This window comes from Nycticebus coucang, chromosome 8 (assembly GCF_027406575.1).
Source record: "Nycticebus coucang isolate mNycCou1 chromosome 8, mNycCou1.pri, whole genome shotgun sequence".
Classification (NCBI taxonomy): Eukaryota; Metazoa; Chordata; class Mammalia; order Primates; family Lorisidae; genus Nycticebus; species Nycticebus coucang.
Window position 1 is genome coordinate 122,369,867 of NC_069787.1, and position 13,978 is coordinate 122,383,844.

General features: G+C 43.2%; 1 protein-coding gene across 1 annotated transcript in view; it reads right to left on the reverse strand.

The window, feature by feature from the left end:
- The window catches only part of PLCH1 (phospholipase C eta 1), a 261,607-nt gene extending 254,823 nt beyond the window's left edge, over window positions 1-6,784 (reverse strand). Inside the window, exon 1 of the mRNA XM_053600541.1 lies at window positions 6,607-6,784. The gene's annotated coding sequence lies outside the window, so the exon portion shown is untranslated. The remainder of the gene's footprint in view (window positions 1-6,606) is intronic.
- Window positions 6,785-13,978: the final 7,194 nt, after the last annotated feature.

Consider the following 13,978-nt stretch of genomic DNA (forward strand, 5'->3'; position numbering starts at 1 on the left):
CTGAGAACTCGCCCAGACTAGGGTTTTTGCTTTTGACTGACACTTGGACCCTGAATAATAGAATTCACATTTCTTTCTTTTGACAAATGAAAAAGAAGTTGGCCCACAGTTTGATGTGTACACTCTCAGTTAGTACATTCTCTATTCTAAGACGGAATTTTAATGATTTATCCAGTAAACAGAGAAATACATCCAATTCACAACCTATTAAAACAAAAAAAGTTGTGGTTCAGAATAAAACATGTGTACAAGCATTTTTAATCTTTTTCCATTTGAAAAGAAAAGAATTCTGTGACGTTCACACTCAGACATTGCTCAGGAAAATACAGGAATAGTCACACTAGACTGATTTATCTATAGGGGAGTGGGCAAAATAAGGAAAAGAAACTTTCTAGCCCTCACTCCATAAACATGCTGCTAACACAAGTTTAGTTGCCCAGGAGTCAAACGAGTCTGATTCCCATTGGTTCGCTGAATCTGGCTGCAGCCAATAGCGATGCTTTGTGAGGAGGAAGAAAACTGAAAAATTGCAAAACTCTCCCCAGCCTTGTTATCAAAATCCTGAAGAGCTTAGAGAACGCCAGTTTCGAAAATGACTGAATGTGAACTTGACAAGACGTATGAAGAAAGTAACAAAGAGAATTACTTTTCCTTTTTAAAAAATTGCTTCCCAATCTCCTACTTCCACCATGAAGGAGCTAGGAGGCAGTTATTTATCCCTTTGTTACTGAACCCCAAGTATTCTTTTTACTTTTATTTATTAAGTTGAAAGTTTCAAAATCCAAAAGGCATAAAAGAGTATACAGTGAATAGTTTACCTCTGGCTTCTATTCCCTAATAACCAATATTACTAGTTTCTTGTCTATTGTTCCAGAGATAGTCTAAACTCATACCAAAGTTTTCTTTTTCTCAGCCTGTCCCCCTTTTCTACACAAATAATTGTATGGAACCAGTAGTCTTTAAACTGAAATAAAATCAAAGAATTTTTGCTAATTCTAACTCCTTTTGTTTGAACGCATTACTCTTTTCTGTAAAGGTATCTCTTGTTTAGAAATAATGTTTTCAATACCTCCCATATCACTCAAGGTTAAGAAAGAGCTGCTTGGCAGAAAGAAATATGACATCTAGAGAACTAAATTGCATACAATTACACAGCAAATCAACTCACTTAACTCTGGTCCAGGATTCTGACCTCTGAAAAGCCCGTATAGTTCTTCCAAGTTCCCATTAGGAATAATTTTGGAGATCTGTCCAAGGTCCAGAGGCCTCTTGAAGAGAAGGGAAAGAGGGAAATAGGAAGCTGAATTCAAATGTTTGGTTCTTGTGGACTAGTAACGAGGAAGTGAAGACAGATGAAAGAGAAAGCCTGAGTGCCTTGAGTCAGTTAATAAGTAACTCACGTAGGCCAGCACAAAACTAGATCCAATTGAACAGGTAAGGCCAGACAAGTCCATAAATCCCCTCCAAATTAAGATGAACCAGCAGAGAAAAAAAGCCGCTTATAGGGTAAGACAGAAAACGACTCAGAAGAGTGGAAACCCAGAGGCCTGTCTAAAGCAGGGGCTAAATTCCAAAATGCAGTCCAACATCCAATTTTTTTAATACTCTCAGCCTTTTCTTCTCCCCTGGAGTCAAAGATGTAGGGAAGAAAGAAGGCCCAGGAGAGAGGTGTGCCTTTAGGGGGTGGTTTGCTACCAAGAACACCAAACCAGTTTATCAACTGACTGAGGTTTGAGTTTCAACTTGGCCAGTTGAGTGCATGAAGGTGGATGTTCCTGAGCCTCAGTTTCTTCATGGGTAAACTGGTTAAAAAACATTGTAAATCTGAAACCAGCTCCATCAATTCGATTGCAATCTCCTAGTACACTGCAGAGCAGTTTTAGGGGCCACAACTCCACATTCTAGCATAACATTAGACAGTTTTAGCAACTGTCCAAGGCAATTCTGAACCCCAATTTGAAAAGCCTTCCAGGAAGACCCACACCATGTGGGTCGTTCCAGCAATAAGTCTCTCAATACCATTTCAAGAAAAGCAAACGTGCAAATTTTACATAAGATAAAACCTATTTCTAAGTCTTGAGAAGACAGAAAACACACATTAAAATCATGAGAGTTCATCTTAGACCCACTGCGAGTTGAAAACAATCCAGAAGTGATAAGCGAGCCACTTTGAAGTAGGAAAATGTCTGCAGAGCAGAACCCAAACACCACTCACTTCTAAACAAATACCCACCACAGCTTATAAACAGTTTGTTTTTCTGGAACCAGACCTGAATTTATAACCTCCTAAACTCCAAGTCGGGAATGCAGCTTCGCGACTCACTAAATAACTGATCAGAAACACTTCTGTCTGCGCTTGACATTAAACAGTGAATTTTCAGGGGGAAAAACCCAATCAGTGTTTTCGTAAATTTAGTTTTACATTTGTGACAACAGGATATAACAGAACATAGAGGCAGACAGACCTGTGTTCAAATTCCACGTCTGTTCCATGCTTACCTAGATCTTGGGCAAGCAACTCACCTCTCTGATCCTCATAACATGGGATAATGGTTTCTGCCTCTCCAGATTGTGAGTTTAAAGAAACATATTATAAATAATCAGTCACCTGTAAGGAATACATCAATGTTCATTTCCTCCTTTTCTTCCAGAGCCCATTAAGATGTTTACTGAATAATAATTAACCATAAAAATTATTCTCCTTTGTATAAAACCCTAATCACGCCAAAATTGTTTAGCCCCAAATAGATACTGATTGAAAAAGGACTCTTTTGCATTTATAAACACCATGTGCACCATATGTGATCTCATGATACACACGTTTATAATCAAAGATATCATCAGAAAGTGCCCATTGTCAATTCCACTCAGGGATATTAGGCTAAATCATATGAAATTGCTGGTGTTTGACCACTTTCTATTTGCAGTTATCGCAATTTCTTATAGTTAGAAGAACTAAGTCTAGAGCAGGGATTTGATATCTGTCTGCTTTTCCTAGATTTCCTGAAAATAACAAGATCATTAGAAATCAGTAACTGTATTTTCATCCCAGTTCATTTAGTAGGTATGTGACTTAAAGAAAATCACTTAGCAACCTCAGGCCCTGGTTTCCTGATTTATATAATAACTATGGCAGATTCATCCTTTCCTGTTCCGTAATTGAATGACTATAATAATGCACACTTAGTTTACTGCATCCAAATATATAGTTGGTGAGATCCGCTGAGCTACACACATTCCCTTGGTTGCCCCTTCCGCATCCATCCTGCCTTCTTCCACTTTGAAGCACAGAAGACGGAGACCTGATGATAACAACACAAAGCTGTGTAAACTTCTTCACAGGCTTCTTAAAACGCACTTCTAATTTGGCACACCCTACCACAGCGGTACTGGATTTCTCCTTAAACAAAAATGGTCACGGGTGTCAAAGAGATGAGAGTGACTGTCCACTGAACTGTGTCTAAATGATTTTCCTTGTGACCAAAGCCAGCCTGGAATAAGCCCCTGTTAGTGAAAAGACAGAACATGCTTCCCAGGCCGAAGAGGCATTGTGCAAAGTAATGAGTTCTGCACCACTTGGTCCACAATTCACAGCTGAGTCTGATTTTCCTAGACAAAGAGCGATAACCAAATGGAGGATGCTCTTCAGCGAGCGTCTCTGAGTTTATAATTATTATTAGACTCATGAGGTGGTTAGTGCATGTCCTAGGAATGACAAGAGGAAATGTCTGTCAACCCCGGTCAATATTATCCCAGAGGTTTGTCATGGATGTAATGGATTTCAATCCAGTCTAAACTCATAATTTCGCCTAGAAATTATGTCAGTTCGAAAGGTAAAATGTTTAAATACCCTACTGTATTCCTTTTATCTTTCTACTGTAAATGTATGTCCTCCCCCTTTTTTTATTCATAGAAATAATAATCCTGATCCTTCAAGCATGCAGACCAACACTATTCTTAGAAGGGAGCTGCAGGAGGTTCATTATGTCATGAAACACAGACCCAGAACAAAGGACCTCTGAATCACTCACCTTATCGTCATCTAAGAAACCTAAGAATTACGGGGTTTCTATGTTTCTCCCAAACTCATTAGTGTACTTGCCAAGTTTTAGGGTCTGTCTAGTTTATACTACAAAAGTGTAAGTAAATAAGCGCTTGTAATGCTTCCTACCTTATATATAGACCCTTGCCTAAATTGCTCAAAACTATGCCTAGTTTTGTTGTTGTTGTTGTTTTTAATTCAACATTTAAGCATCTGTTTCTGAATCTGGAAGTCTGACCGCCACCAAATCAATAAAACCTAAAGGAGTATTAGAATTATTTCAGAATGCACAAGTCTTAGTTCATCGAGGGTAGGAATCTGAATTTATTCGTCTTGTTTTACATAGTAAGTTCTCAATAAATATTTGTTGACTAAATGAATAAATTAAGTAAAATGCATGTCATTAAGAATTTTCACAGTATTTTATGACACCCTTTATTACTAAGCACCTTTATCATTTTCTATTTTTATAATTTTATCCCTGTAATTATTCCACCAGACTGATTTTAGAAATGAATTTAATTGAAGTTGATGATGTGGGAAAATGTATCAAACAGAAGCAATGACTTGAACAGACTTTATTAGGAATCTGGAATTATAAATCCTGTCTCTGCTCATCAACCTTCCCTCCCTTTGTCTCATTCCCACTGCCTCTCCCAGCCTCCCCCAAGCACTCCCAGCCTTATTATCCCATGATCTGCTAAAACTGCAGTTTACCTCCTGGAACCAGCAGAAACACATGTCACTGAGAATTAGGGAATTGGAGCCAGTTACAAGCCACCAGATAGGGTCACAAAGTATCTGAACCTGAAAATTAAAGAGTTTTTTTTTTTTTTTTTAATGAGAAAAAGGAAAAACTCAATTGGGCCTTTTTTTTGAAGATTTCAGCTGGATGGACTGTACAAGGTATTTATAACAATTGAGATTGGAAGAGACCCTTAACGCATGTTATTGGCTAATTATTTGACAAGTACTATGTTGATTTCGTTTGCTGACGTTAGGATATTATCTTAAAACTTCTACCACTAAGGAACACTTACTATTCTTGGAAGCTGATTGTTGAAGTAGGATATAGCAAGACAGTACCCACAAATTGCTTTATCCAAGGTATTTAATGCCACACTTTATACCAGGAAGAATAACTCCATTTTAAACTTTTATTAGCGATATTAATTCTAACAAATGTTTATTTAATATCAGCTAGGTTATCAATCGTGCTGCCAAATATTGACGCAGCCTAACAAAAATAAGCAACAAGAAACTCAGCTCTTCTACATACCCTTTCAGATGTGTACTCTCGCCAAAAGGCTGTGTGTAAACAAACGGGATTTAAAAGAGGGGATTGTCAAGACTCACAATGTTAAGAAAATGAAAATGACTCAACAAACAGCTTGAGAAAACTGGTTTGTGTAAAGGCTTTTGAAACATTCTTTGCAGAAGATTTTAACCCAGAAGTAACCAAAACGCAGGGGAAAATGAAAAAACAACCACCTTCTCTGCGAAAGCCTTTGTTTCTTTTCACTGGCATTTTTATGTTGGTCCGTTATGGAGGCGTCTTGTTGCTACTAACGTGCCACAAAGAGGGCACAGGTGCTGCCTGGCTGGACACGCCCGGTCTCCCTCAGGTCCAGCCTCCTGCGCTCCTGACCAATCACATGACTGAACTTTTTAAAAAACTCACTAGGAAGTAAATGTTTTATTCGCCTCCACTTTTATGGGATAGAGGGGAGAAGGATTTCAATTGCTGCCCCAGTAAGCAATGTCTCATCATTCTTCAGCCTATAATCAAAATGGGAACAGAGGACGAGAAAAGTTTTGCTTTTTTAAATTAGTTCTTACTTTAATGCTAAACGCCTAACATCAAAATGACGTAATAAGTTGATTCCCAGTTACAAACAAAAAGTCCCAGGGAGGAGAGAGGGCCCCGCAGACGCTCAGCAGGGAACCCGGCTGCAGCGCGCGCGGTGGCTTCTCGGACCCGCGGCTCTGTCGCCAAGGGAACGCTGCGCAGGCGCAGACCGCACCAGCGCGCGGCCCGGGTCGCCTCCTCCGCCCCGCGTCGCTCGGGTGCCCCTAGTTCATCGCAGGAAAGGGCAATGGATCGCACCAAGTCTTTTCTGAGAGGGTCCTGAGCGGGGTCACTGGGCGCAGGAAGAACCGTGAGAGTCCCCAAGTGTAAAGGACACTATATTCCCCTTGCTGCAGAAAGCGGACCTACTCTCCCGGCGGCGTCAGGCGGTCGGAGAACGGTCCCGGGACCCCTGCAGGGGGCCAAGCATCCCGGGGCAATGCGTGACCCTCCACACGCCTAAACCCCACCCGCTATCGCCACCTGGGACCCGAGAGTTAAATTCCTGCGCGGGCACACACCCCCCACCTCCTTCTGAACTATGGGACCCCCCAAGAGCAGCGGTGGCCAGTTCCCCACACACAACAAAGTCCTAAAGAGGAGTGTCCCAGCCCGGACTGCTGAGAGAGGAACTCTGGCCACCTGCTCACTTGCTCACTGGTGGTCGTCCAGTCCTCTTTTGCCTGCACCCCACCACTTCCCCCAAAGCACTAACCTCCTCAGCTTTGAGTGCCCGGCAGATGAAGGACTCCTCGGAGTCCTTGGCACAGGAGCAACCTCCAAAGTCCTGGGGTGATGAGTTACTGACCCTCGTCACCTGAACTCCAAATCCCTGCTCCGGGCCAGGAAAAAAAAAACAAAAAAACGGAGGACACTTCTCCACACCAGCCAGAAGAAACCCGCAGAGGATCTGGGAGGAGCGGAGCGCGGCCGCCACAACCTGCTTTCTCATTCAAATCCTCTCACTCACATTGGAGCCCCCTCCCTCGCGGCTCCGCAGCTCCGGAGGAAATCAGGAACTGGAGCTGGGGACAGTGGACTGGAGCGCCCGCCGCCTCCGCGGGCCTCGGGATGAGTGTCCAGGGCGGAGAGCTGCACCTGGAAGCCTCGGCCTGCGCCCTGCAGCGGAGTACCCACCGCAGGCAAGGGCCGGAGCACTGGGAAGGAAATTCCTTCTTTCCTACCGCATCCCAGTTTCAAAGGGTCCCAAACCCAGGGACCCCCCCTGATTCTCAGTTTGGGGCTGTAGTCAGGAGGGCCTCAGTGGTAGGAGGGTCAGGGAGTTGGTGAAACAAAGTTAGAAGTGAAGGGCGAGGAGAGCGGGAACTGTGTGCAGCTTGCACGGAAGTAAAAAGTATTAGAACCGCACCTAAAAGAAAATCCCAAACCACCCCTGTCACCTCCCCTCCCATTAAAAAAAAAAAACACTAGCGTCCGTCGGTGCTGTTATTAAATTGAAGAGATCTTCATTAAGTGAGGTGCATCTAAAACTGAGGGAGAGGAAGTGTAGGAAATGACACTTTGATTTTATTTACCACCAGCCGCCCCTCCAACCCCCATCTCTTAAATCTAAATACTACTCCTTGGCGTAAGAGGTCAATTATCCATTGAGGTCGAGTTAGTGGCTGGTCGACTCCAGCAGCAACCTGCAGTCAGAGCTGGGCGGTGGCGGGGAAAGCTAGCCCAGAGCAGGCACCCAAACGCTGGTGCCACGACGAAATCTACGGAGCGCCTGGAGGTGACGAGAGATCAGCTTGGGGCAGATGCTGTAACAGCCGCTGGCCTAGGCAGCCGCGGTGGGATCCAGCTTCGGGATTCCAGGATTTGCATTTATCAGCCTTCATTCAACCTGCCTTATTGTTAGTTCAAAGCTTGGCTGGGAGGGAGTGGGGACGCTGCTCCTTACTCACCTTTCAGTTTAAAATAATCCTCCAATGAGAACGTCCTGGGAAAGCTTGCAGCATGGGGTTGGCAGGGATTTTCTGTGCTGAGTGACAACATAAACTAAAGTCATTTTCTTTTTTCATGCGTGAATTTACTCAGGAAATGACAAATGAGTGCCTGAGATTGGAGAGCAGGGCCTGGCTGTCGGTCAGCTTTGACGGACAGTTAGCGTGGGGGTGGTGGCACCGTGACCTCTCCGCGCAAGATCTAGGGTTTCACCTTTTCATCCCACTTAGCCGATACCATAGAAACAACCCATTTGTATTATTCAATTCAACGGAGGCAATTACAATGTCACAGCAAAGCTCTCTGGGGAAGATGAAACTTTATCGTGAAAACAATCCCGGACTCTCAAAAAAAAGAAAAAAGCCACCAGAATTGCCACTTGAATTTCTTTTTGCCAACGGTACCACAAAGAAATCAATTTGGAAAAAAATATTCGAGGTCTTTGGCTCTTATAGAAACTTTCCCAAATTTCTTTTTTTTTTTTTTACATGCCCACACACAAATCCACAATTTATAAGAGACTAAGGAAATAACCTTCTGCCTCCATAGTGCTTTTTGTTTTGTAGACATGTGCTTTTTGGAGATTTGTCTTGCCAGTGATCTCTATGGTGAATAGGAAAGGAAAACAAAAAACCAAACAACAACAAAAAAACACCCAAGTTAACCCTTCATCAACTACAGTTATCCAACCCCAAACTTCTGTTTGTCTCTCTGAGTCAGAAAAAAATGTAGGCACACATAATAAAATAAACTCAGACACAAAGTTTATAACAGCACTTGTTTGCTATGCATTCTTTATTTTTATAGTTTTAATCAATGGTCCATAACTTTGTGGACTTTTAGATTTTATGTCTGTGCATTATTTCAAATCTCCCCAAAATAAGACAGACACTATATAATAGTCCTGTTCCCCCACCCTTCTTGTTTAAATAAAGCATTGTAAGTTACAGCTGAAACTCCATCTCCTGGGTGTTCCCACCTCCACCTTCCCAAAGGTAATGATTCTGAAGTTGATGTGACATGTATATTCTGAATCTATAATCTTTTAAAGTAGCATTTCTCTCCAAGTCTTTTTTCTTTTCTTTTTTTTTTTAATTTCAGCTTGCTTGTTCATTCTTCTTGTTCAAAGAGTTCGAAGTACTCTTTTTGTTGTTGTTGTTCACTTTCTTCTTCCTCTGGCGATGCTCTTTCCCATTGCCTCCCCAGTAGCTGGGATTACAGACGCCTACCACAACGTCTGGCTGGTTTTGATGTTAGTAGAGACAGGGTCTCACTCTGGCTCACTGCTCATACAGGTCTCGAACCTCTGAGCTCAGACAATCCACCCACCTGGGCCTCCCACAGCGCTGGGACTACAGGCGTGAGCCACCACACCGGCCTCCAAGTCTCTTTTTTTTTAAACACCATTAATCAGAGAAAAATTACTAACTAAAAACAAGACAATATTGTTACATCATTAAGTTTTGGAAGCAGAACTATTTTTCCTTGCTGTGACAATCAGAAGGAATAATAACAAAGGGATTAGAGAGTAGGTAATGATCGGCCTCTCTAGGTTACACAAACCCTTCCATGGTTACAAGAATCAATAGAAAAACAAAACAAATAATATCCCCTTCCTTCTCTGGAAGGGAAATTTGACAAAATGAGATCTATGGTTAAAATTTCTTTGGACAGAAAAAAACAAACGTCCTGATCGTAGTAAAATACCTTTTCTGAAGGGTCTCTTGGTCATGCAAGCTATGATCTCCTAGTAAGTATTTACCATTTTTTAAGTGTGAGGGACTCCTGCTGGTAGCTCAATTCAAGGTTGAAATCAGCCCTGCTTACCCATGCACTGGACCTCCGTCTGTACAGTAATTACAAAAAGATGTTTGCTGTGGTCCTTTGACTTAATGTCCTCCCAGCATTACAAGTGCTAAGAAAGCACTGGTTTTCTTAAATGCCACTGACTGGTGAAAGATATGCTTTCCAACCCCCACCCTCCTCACTTCCTGAGCGATGACTCTCATTAATTATACTGGCACATCACTGCCCAGCCTCCCTTCTAAATAGCTGCCAGATTTCTACATATTATCTCTGCCTTAATACGGAATGTACACTGACACCAGGATCACAGAAAATCCTGTAAGAGGTGCCTGATACACAGAAAAATGATTGATGTGCTTTGTGGTGAGCATGCTGTGCTTCGTATCACAGGGGGTTTCTGAGAAGTGTGCCTGAGGAATCCGAGTGCTGGAAGATTTTTCTAGCCATGCAAAAATGGTGCTTTCAGATGCACCACATTTAAGATACTCAGCCGTAACTAGAGTTAATCTTAAGTTGTATCCATGAAGAAGAGAGAGAAGGAGAGAAATATTACCTCTCTTTTAGTCAATGTACCAAGAAGTCAAGGGAACCATTGACCAAAGAGCTTATCAAGAAAGAATCATTCCGGGCGGCACCTGTGGCTCAGTGAGTAGGGTGCCGGCCCCATATACGGAGGGTGGTGAGTTCAAACTCGGCCCCGGCTAAACTGCAACAAAAAAATAGCCAGGCGTTGTGGCGGGCACCTGTAGTCCCAGCTACTCGGGAGGCTGAGGCAGGAGAATCGCCTAAGCCCAGGAGTTGGAGGTTGCTGTGAGCTGTGTGACGCCACGGCTCTACCGAGGGTGATAAAGTGAGACTCTGTCTCTACAAAAAAAAAAAAAAAAACTAAGAAAGAATCATTCCTTGGGCGGCACCCGTGGCTCAAGGAGTAGGGTGCTGGCCCAATATACAGGAGGTGGCGGGTTCAAACCCAGCCCTGGCCAAGAACTGCAAAAAAAAAAAAAAAAAAAGAGAGAGAGAAAGAATCATTCCTCTTTCAACACTTATTTCTGGAGGACCTTCTGGATAGCAGAAGGCACTGCTCTAAGTGGTAAGTCTTAGCTGGAATACAGATAGCGCTCCTGAAGAGAGAGCAGCACCTGTTCGTATGGCCCTATTGTCTGGAAGAGTCAGGCTTTTAAGTACAGATGACAAAACCCCAAATCAAACTAGCTTGAGGAAAACAGCCTAAGTATTAACTCTCACTTTAAGATAGGAGAAAGGATAAGGACTCCAGGAATGATTGAGTTCAACAATGCAGAATCATTATTTCTCTAATTAAAGAACATGTCATTCAATGACACTTGTCAAAGCATGTTGAGGCAGATATAGGGACCACTGCAATGAGGCACAGAGATTGGGCTTAACTCTGAATACAGCAGGGCAAGGAGGAATTTAAAGCCAAAGAGCAGTGGTGCAGGGGTCAGTGGGTGGAAAATTACTTAGAGGAAACATGAGGGATAAGGGGAACTCTGGCTACACCCAGCTAACAGGATTCTTGCTGAATACAGGCCAGGGTGATCAGACATCACCTGGCGGATGGTGGAGGATGCAGGATCTGGGTTTTACAAGAAAGAGGGCACACATGAGCCTAGAAGAAGGTTTAGAACCCTAAGGGTAAAGGCTAAGGAACTTCTGTGACTCACTCTCACTTTTGCTACAGCTCTCTCTCTCTGCTTTTTCTCCTATTACAGATGAGCTTCTTGTGTAGCCTGGCAGGGATGAGAGAGCATGGCCAGGGACAGCTCTAGCTAAGTCATCTCAGCTGGTGATCTCAGGGGAAAAGGAGGCTTTCTTGGTTTTATCATCATTTATTTTTAGATGTAGTCTCACTCTGTCACTCCCAGTAGAAGGTTGTAGCAAACTCTTGGGTTCAAGCGATCCTTTTTTTTTTTTTTTTTTGCAGTTTTTGGCCAGGGCTGGGCTTGAACCTGCCACCTCTGGCATATGGGGCCGGCGCCCTACTCCTTTGAGCCACAGGTGCCGCCCTCAAGTGATCCTCTTGCCTCAGCCTCCCGAGCAGCTGGGACTACTGGTGCTCACCACACTGCCTGGCTAATTTTTCCTATTTTTAGTAGAGACAGGGTTTCACTCTTCCTCAGGCTGGTCTCAAACTCCTGAACTCAAGTGATCCTCCTGCCTCAGCCTCCCAGGGTGCTTAGGATTACAGGTGTGAACCACTATGTCTGCCACTTTTATCATCTTTTAAATAAGATTATAGGAAAGGATTCCAACTGACTTGACTCAGGTCATGTGTCCAGCAATTATCATGGTCAGCAATAAGTAGAGAGTGGCCAGATGTAATTATATACTCACCCCGATGGCCAGGAAGGTGGGGTGCTCTGAGTAGCAGACCTACCAGAACTATTTGGGAGTCAGGGAGGATTTGGTCCCCACAGAAAGGGGGATACTCTTACCAAAAGAAGATAGGAAGGGATTCTGGCAGATAAAAGGAACAGTTGTTTCCTACAGCACCCCCTCCTAACTCAGGCACCAAAGAAAGATATAAGCACCTTTGTACAGATTCATATGTATATGACACAAATAAAAAGCGAGATCACAGAGAAATTTTCTGAGTCCATTGGGAAGGAACAGGGGAGGAGAGTAATGACCCAGTGCAGCAGGAGAGGCACCTGTCCCCACGTGTGGCCAGCTGTCATGCTGAGCTAGAGATGGGGGAAAGGAACCCGAGCAGAAAGCTGTCTCTGAGAGAGCTCTTTTGTTTTTCACTTTTTTTTTTTTGTAGAGACAGAGTCTCACTGTACCGCCCTCCGGTAGAGTGCCGTGGCGTCACACAGCTCACAGCAACCTCTAACTCTTGGGCTTACGCGATTCTCTTGCCTCAGCCTCCAGAGCAGCTGGGACTACAGGCACCTGCCACAATGCCCGGCTATTTTTTTGTTGCAGTTTGGCCGGCGCCACCCTGTTTTTCACTTTTTATCCTGGAAGTTTTTATATACACACAGAAGTAGAACAGTCTAATAAAGATATATGTATTAGTCACCCTGTTTCAACGATTACTAGTATTTTGGCAACTTTACAGGAATGTGGAGAATTCACTGAAATACTTCAATTCATAAATTAACACTGTTTTGCAGTGCTATGGTCTTGGTTACTGACAAAAATACATGCCTCCAAAGTAACTAAATTACAAAAGACCAATGCACGTGAGGTCCTTAGCAAAATGCCTGGTATAAAATGAGCTCTCAAAAGTGTCAATTATTTTTACTGCTATTATTGGCAACCTATTTAAGGCTTTTAAATACTAATGCAACCTATTTAAGGCTTTTAAATACTAACCAAGTCTACCTGTTGAAACCTACTTGGTGTACAAAGGAAAATTAAATATATATGTGCATATATATATAAATATATAAATATAGGGCAGCGCCTGTGGCTCAGTGAGGAGGGCGGTAGCCCCATATACCGAGGGTGGCGGGTTCAAACCCGGCCCCGGCCGAACTGCAACAAACAAATAGCTGGGTGTTGTGGCGGGCACCTGTAGTCCCAGCTACTCGGGAGGCTGAGGCAAGAGAATTGCCTAAGCCCAGGAACTGGAGGTTGCTGTGAGCTGTGTGACACCACAGCACTCTACCAAGGGCGATAAAGTGAGACTCTGTCTCTACCAAAAAAAAAAACACACACACACACACCATATATATATGGTTTTTCTGAGATGGGGGGGTCTCTCTCCATGTTCCCCAGGCTATATTAGAACTCTCAAGTTCAAGGGATCCTCCAGCCCTCCCAATACTACAGGTGTGTACCACTGATGGGAAAATAATTTTTTTTTTTTTTTTTGAGACAGAGTCTCACTCAGTCATCCTGGGGGTGAGTGCCATAACATCATAGCTCACAGCAACCTCGAACTCTTGGTCTCAAGAGATTTTTCTTGCCTCAGCCTCCCGGGTAGCTGAGACTACAGGAGCTTGCCACAACACCTGGCTATTTTTTAGAGACAGGGTCTCACACTTGCTCAGGCTGGTCTCCAACTCCTGAGCTCAAGCAATCCACCAGCCTCGGCCTCCCAGAATGCTGGGATTATAGATGTGAGCCACTGCACCCGGCAGGAAAAATAATTTTTTAAGGCTGATTCTTTATTCGTTACTACTTCATTTTTAAAGATTTATTTTTATAATGAGCCATTTATATTTTTTCTATAATAAGCCTATATAATTGTTTCCCTTTAGATAAAAATCTCAAAAAAACACTATGAGCAGCTCTTCCCTTTTGCAGCCATGGCCGGACAGGCAGTGGCCAAAATGAAGTTCAATCCTTTGTGACTTGGGACC